Below are 7,412 nucleotides of genomic sequence, written 5' to 3' on the forward strand. Positions count from 1 at the left end.
CTTGTTGAAGCTCCTCTATCTCCATCTGACCAACCGCTTTCTTCCTGAATTCTGAAATTTGCTATCATTTTCTGAAATTTGCTAAGGCACAATCCACTTTTGAGATTGTGTAGGTGTACATCTTGAGTGAGGTTCAGTATTTCTATGACTACCTTAGCGAACCTCGTCATGTAGTCGTTAAGACTCTCGAGTCGTCTTTGCTTGATAGTGCTCAAGTAATTTGTGTCGTGCACATATATTTTGGAAGCAGCAGAATTGTTGATGAAACGATCAGCAAATTCATTAAAATTAGATATGGAACTTGCTGGCAAAGAAGAGAACCAATTCAAAGCAGTACCATCTGAAAATGTAGGAAAAGATTGACAAAATATTGGATTAGAAGCACCATTCAATAACATCATAAAGTGAAATTTTGGAAATATGGACATTGGGATCTCCCAGTCCATCATAGAGTTTTAAAGTTATTGGAAGAGTGAAGTTTTTTGGACATTTTAAAGTTCATGATCTCAGCTGAGAAGGGATTAGGTCTCTGTCACTTTTGTTGAAGTGACTTTCACCGTGGTATTAGCTTCCGAAGCATGATCATCACGATTGTCTTTGTCATTGGGATTCTTTTGTTCCTCTTCGTCGCTTCTACCGTTCTTCTTTTGGTTCAAAAGCACAGTCACTCTCTGGATCTCGGCTCGCAATGACTCATTTATAGACAATAGTTTGGCCTGATTCAGAGGAGAAGAAGGATTTTGCTCTTTCACCATCAGTCAAAATCCACAAAAGAGAGTAAGACACAAAAAATGTAAAGGAAGGATGGTAGTACAATTCGAAGAAACTTCTGCCCACGGTGTGTGCCAATGTTTTTGCACAATAAGTTTTCTGAGATCATATAGCTCGTCCTGATAAAGTAGGTCTGAAACCTTCTTGAAGGGTGAGGTATACGTCAACTTTAGGTGACCAGGTGGCGGTGGGTACTTGCACAGGCACCCTAATACTCAAGTAAAAAAGAGTCTATATTGAGTAATCGAATCTCAAAATAAGTCACGTACCTCTTTTCTTTATTCAGGTTCTTACTTAAATAGGAAGCTAGGATTCCGAACGTGCCCTTGTGTTCAGTTATTTCTTTGACATAATCTTTGTAAGTTTGCTATAGTTGTTATCCAAAAAGGTCTTCCATTATCTCTTATTGATAACCAAGTTATACACGTTTGTATTTGGAACTCTTACACTAAAATCAACTAAGCGACCGATTGATAGGGTGTGACTTATAAAGTATAACGGACGAATCAACAACAACAACAATAATAATAATAATAACAATAATAATGATGCCGTCACACACATAAACAAAATAATAATAACTTCCCCCTCACCTTCATCATTATAACAATAATAATAGTTTTTTCCTTTACTTCACCTTTCTTTCACCATTACAATAATAATATCCTCTGCACAATGAAATTGTAAAATACGAACTTTTGTTTATTTGACTTCACAAATCATCACTTGTGATTTCTACTAAATCCTGATTACGTAGTCATATTTTAGTATTACATCAGTGTATCTCAATATTACAATATTTCACTCATTTTATAATCTTATTAAAAATAATTAACGCATGTTTGTATGCATGACTGCATCAATGACTTTGCCTTTGCATACCTTGTCTTTGCCTAGACTATTCTTAGGATAATTCATTATTTCATTTAGCATATTGTGGTGCTTATATTAGACCTTTTACGTTTTCATTTAGTTTATAGACATACATAAGGCCTATTTATACAATTTTTTAAGGTATCTTTTTTGTTTTTAATTTTTATACTATATAATATAAATAAAAAAATGCTATTTGTACACTAAAATCAGCCATTAAAATCAACCACCACTGTATTTTTTTTTTACCGAAGATATGGAGACTCGAACCCGCAACCTCTTAGTTGAGTATGGGGAGACTATGCCATTTGAGCTATTGCTTCTTGGCAACCACCAATGTATTTGTGTATAAATACATGTGTGATTTAATTTATTTTCAATATGTATTTGTATTCCAACATGTATTTTATACTGGTAGCTGAATTTGGTGTACACGTAGCATAACTCAATATAAATACAAAAAGTAAGGTCTACATTTTTTCTCTTTCACTTTTTAGACAAATTAAACACCAATTCTTTAGGTATTATAGAATTTTTTTTAAAAAATTCATATATGGGTCCAAATGAAGAAGAAAAAGGAAAAGTAAAAAAAATTAAATGACATTTAATAAACTTTAAATTCTAAATGTAATATTTAAATTTTTAAAAATATTATGTATATACTACAACAAATCAGCTACAATATATTTATGTATAAATACATATATTGCTTAACAAAAATATTATGTATACAATCAAATTAGTGACTAAAATAAGCCACCATGTATTTATATATAAATACATATACTGTTTAACTCAATTCAATGTATATTTTGTATTCTAACGTATATTTTATACTAGTAATTGATTTTGATGATTGATTTTAGTGTACATCTAATATGATTGTTTCTTTAATTTATTTCATTATGTATTGAAAATGAGTTAAATGTATTTATATACTGTTCTAGCTATTGAGGAATGCTTCCGATGTATAGCTGAGGTTTGGATGATCTGTCGATTTCTCGGCGTCAATAATACACGTTGACTTTTTCAGAACACAGAACGCGAATGGTACCTTCAAAAAGTACTCTGACACTCAAGCCAATGAGTAATTCAAATTTCAAATAATATTATGTTATTAGAGTTTTCTCCTTTTTTCAATGTGTCATTCTATTTTTCGATCCTATCTTTATAGGCGATAATGCTTATTTGTATCTATTCCCTAATATATTGCACATATTCAAGCTGATAGAATCTTGCTATTGATGTTAAGTTAGGTATCTTTTTGACTTTGGTCTCCTTTTATCGTTTCATGTATTCTTCCTTTTAAAATTGGTAGTTTAAGTGATTGTTATATAGAATGTGTGTATGTTATTTTTTTAACAAAGAAAGCTCAACACACTAAAGTGGAGCGACTCAAAGAAAAAGACACATACAACAAAAGTAAAAGGAACACAAATACGACCAATCCATTGTCATCTCCGGCATTGCCATCAACAACCAAATGGATCAGCACCACACCACTCCTTATAGTTCAACAATGACCTCATTTTATTTTCCTCAATGCTACCCTCTTTATTCTTAAATATTCTCGTAACCAGATATTCCAAATTACTGCAAAGAATCCAATTAGCCACTTTTTCTGCTCATCTTTTCTGTCAGACACTCTTGTCCAACTCTCAAACAGTTCTTTGATCGTAGCTGGAATAACCCAAGCTCTATCAAAGTATGTCAACCATGCGCATCACACCTGCCAAGTTAACTCATAGCAAAGAAACAAATGATGAACAAATTCTACATCATTTTTACACAGAATACAAGTATTATCATTTTGATAAATGACTCCTAATTTACTCAATCTCTTTTTGGTATTCACCATTCTCATTAAAATAAACCATATAAAATTCTCAATTCTTGGCGGGATCAAGCCTCTCCAAATTGAACTAGTGAAGGTATAACTTGTGACTTCCTCCAAAATAGTCTCTGTCTATAACACCTACACAAAATAGTTAGTAGAGAAAAATACTTTTTTTTAATTTTTACACCACTCTGTCCTCTCTACTAGTTGATAATTTAATTGGCCTTAACCTTTCATGAAGTTGGTGGACAAGTGCCAACTCCCATTGGAACAACTCTATCCTCCAATAGAAATTCTATATCTACTTTAACACATCCCAAAACTCACAATCTCTTATAACAGATCCTTGTTGGTTTGAAACAGAGAAAAGTCTCAAAAAATTCCCTTTCAAGGGCCCACCTTGTAACCAATTATCTTTCCAAAATCGAGTTCTTCTCCCATCGCCTATTTCCATAGACAGCCCACTAATCATCTTGTCTTTCACCTGTTGCTCCTTCAAATTTAACTAATAGATATCATTCCACAAACTACCTCTTGAAGGTAGTAGCTGATTTGATAACAATATATTGGGATTTAAATTATTACAAGAACATACAATTTTCTTCCACAATAGACAATCCTCCTTTGAAAAATGCCACTACCAGTTAAACAGAAGCGTTGTATTCTTAATCACCGCATCCCCCACCCCTAATCCACCTAGCAGTTTTGGCGCCTACACCACTTCCTATTTTACAAGAGGCATACCATTATTTTCCATCCTCTTTACTGCATAAAAATCTCCTTTACAATGTAATCAACTTCTCTGCAACCCCTTTAGCATCTTATATAAGCTAAGATAGTAGACTGGCAAGCTATTAAGCATAGACTTGATAAGAACTAACTTTCTGGCTTTGTTAAGTACCATTGCTTTCCAAAGACTGAGCTTCTCTTCCACATTATCTATAATCAGTTTTTAGGTCTTCACCAGCTAAGGATTTGCTCCTAAGGAAATTCCAAGGTATTTCACAGGTAGAACAACTTCCGTACATTCTAGTAACTCACACATATTTGTCACCCACTCTGGCTCACAATTAACCGAAATCAAATTTGACTTGTCAAAGTTAATACTCAAGCCAGACATGAGTTTAAAACATCATAGGAGCCTCTTATAGTTCAAAATTATCTCTGTCTTTAGTGGACAAAACAAAATAGTGTCATCTGCAAATTAAAGATGTGACAATTCTATATTGTTTCTTCCGACATATACTCAGGTTTTGAAATTCTGTTTTACCGAGGATAAAGGTATGGATCATATGCAAATAAGGGGTGTCTAATTTTTATTTTGCATAGTATCTTTTATGTATATTTTATATTTTAACATGTACTTTATACAAATATTTAATTTAATTACTACTTTTTATGCATGCATAATTTTCTTTTCTTCTGAAGAAAAAATTAATGAGTTCAATCCAAAAGCACTAAAAGAATAAAAAGTAATAATATCGTTAAACAAGAAATTAACTTAGATGCATTAATCATTATTAATCAAGATGAAATAACATAACATATATGATTAATTACTACTGTAAAAATGAAGCAAGCACAATATTACAAAAAGTTGTCACAGCTAGTTTAGATAATGACCGTTGCTAAGAATAGGTCTCCTAGTAAGTAAGCCTGTTAACCGTATAGTTCTTAAATGAATAATTTAAATCTGCATCATTTTGTATACAAATAGATAATACTATCAATAATGAAAGATCATGCCTATGAAATATGGAATATTAACGAAGAAATTCAAAGGTGTAGTACAAATTACATGGCTCTTAGAAGATAAGGGCTCATAAAAAAAGCCAATCTCTACTGAGAGATAGAAAGATTAGGTCTCTAATCGATATTTGTATATAAAAAACATAAATATGACAAAGTGAGTTTTGCAACTCAGTTTTGAATAAACAATATATCCATAACCTACATGAGAAAATACAAATTATATCAAAATAAATCATGAGTTCAATATCCATATAAAAATTAAAAGGGAGTTCATAATTTTTAAAAACACACTAGGTGGCTCCACCTCTTTGGGTAGCCCTTTTATCTAATGTGTCAGAGTGAATTAACAGCTCTAACGTGTGGCCTATACATCAGGCTAGTATCACCCATACTAGCTGAGGTCTGAGCGAGATGTATCCATGACTAACGTTATTGTCATTAGCTACGGTTTTTCTAATTAGAATCTCCCAAAATTATTCAAAACATAGGGCATTATTTCATATTTAAAAAATACCAAATCTGATAATAAATAAATAGATCTTAACTTTGAATAATACTTATATGGTATTTCAAACATATAAAAAGATGTATTTTTAAGGGTAAAATGCATAAATAAACCAAATACAACCCTATACTACACAAATCACCAAAACCAGAAAAAGTTACGTTGATCTACCAAATGGGTGTATCTATGTAAATCGAATAAGGCTTGTTCGATTTACAAATTTTTCTACTAAATCGAGCCAACCCAAATCGAATTACGTTGAAAACATGCAAATCAAAGCAGGGTGAATCGAATTATGCATGCATGTAACATATCATAGTAAATCGAATCACATTGTATCGATTTATGCATGCACGTGATTCAGCTAGTAAATCGAATCACATTGTATCGATTTACCCAAGGTTTTGCATGCATATAATTTGAATGGGGTTGATTCGAATTACTAGGCATGGAGCTATAGGAATAAATTGAATTTGGGCAATTCGATTTAGTGGACCATATCCTATATAAATATGATCTGAATGCAAATTCTTTATGATGAGAGTGAAACACAATGGCTAGTGAGGAAAATTTTTTAGTGTTGGTGCACTATAGAGGGTCGATAAAGAAAACAACACGTTCGGGAATTAAGTTTATTGATAAGGAACCCCTTAGTGTTTCCCTGAAACCTTCAATGAGCTTCACTGAGTTCCTGAATTCTATAATCCAAAAACTGAGGTTGCAAGGTGTGAAACGGGTTGAGAAGTTATTCTATAGGATTTTGAGTTTAGTTTTGCGGGATGATATGAAATACGATTCGTTCGTCATGGGGAGTGACGAAGATTTGCAAGTTTTGTACCATTGTCATCGGTAGTTTCCCGAGGTCAGGACCCCTGAGCTGTTGGCCAAGCTTGTAGATATGGTCTCCAGCTCAAGAGGTTCGAACCGGAATCTCCAACCTCTAGCAATGGCAACCTGTTCTAGTTCGAGGCCTGTTGGTGTCTCTTCATTCGTGCCTGTGATTGCACCTGAGGCAATGTTAGTTGCCTCTCCATCCTTCGCAACTGACCTTGTCCGCAGTCGTCAAGGAGAAGTAGTGATACTACGAATGTCGGTATTACTGATACGACACCGGTTTCATTACAGGGTGGAGCACCAGATTGTGTGGACGATGTATTGCGGGATGATGATGACGATGATGATGTGGATCCAGACACAATTGCTAATGATAGTGGTGATGACATTGTAGGGAGTAATGTAGTTGGGGTCGTGGAGCGTCTAGTTTAGGAACTCAACAGTACCCCCCGCACTTTTCAACTTTGGACTTGGATGCCATGAGACAGCAGGGGGTTCCTGACGTACCTATCAGATTTGGGGCTAGAGATACACGGGATATTGGAGGAATAGTGGAGTTTCAGGTTAGTCAGCAGTTTCAGGATAAATAGGAGGCCGTGTTAAGCGTGAAGAGCTATAGTATCTGATGCGGGGTTCAATACAAAGTTGTGGAGTCCGATTGTCGCAAGTACTATGGAAAGTGTAAGGAATTTGGCAACGGGTGCACATGGTTGATTCGAATCAGTCTCCGCCAACGCAGAGGTATTTGGGAGGTAAAATGGTACAATGGACCTATGCTTGTCTGGCCACATCGATATCAAGTAATCATAGGAGTCTTGATTATCATGTGATCTCGGCATT

Source organism: Arachis ipaensis, chromosome B06, assembly GCF_000816755.2.
Source record: "Arachis ipaensis cultivar K30076 chromosome B06, Araip1.1, whole genome shotgun sequence".
NCBI lineage: Eukaryota > Viridiplantae > Streptophyta > Magnoliopsida > Fabales > Fabaceae > Arachis > Arachis ipaensis.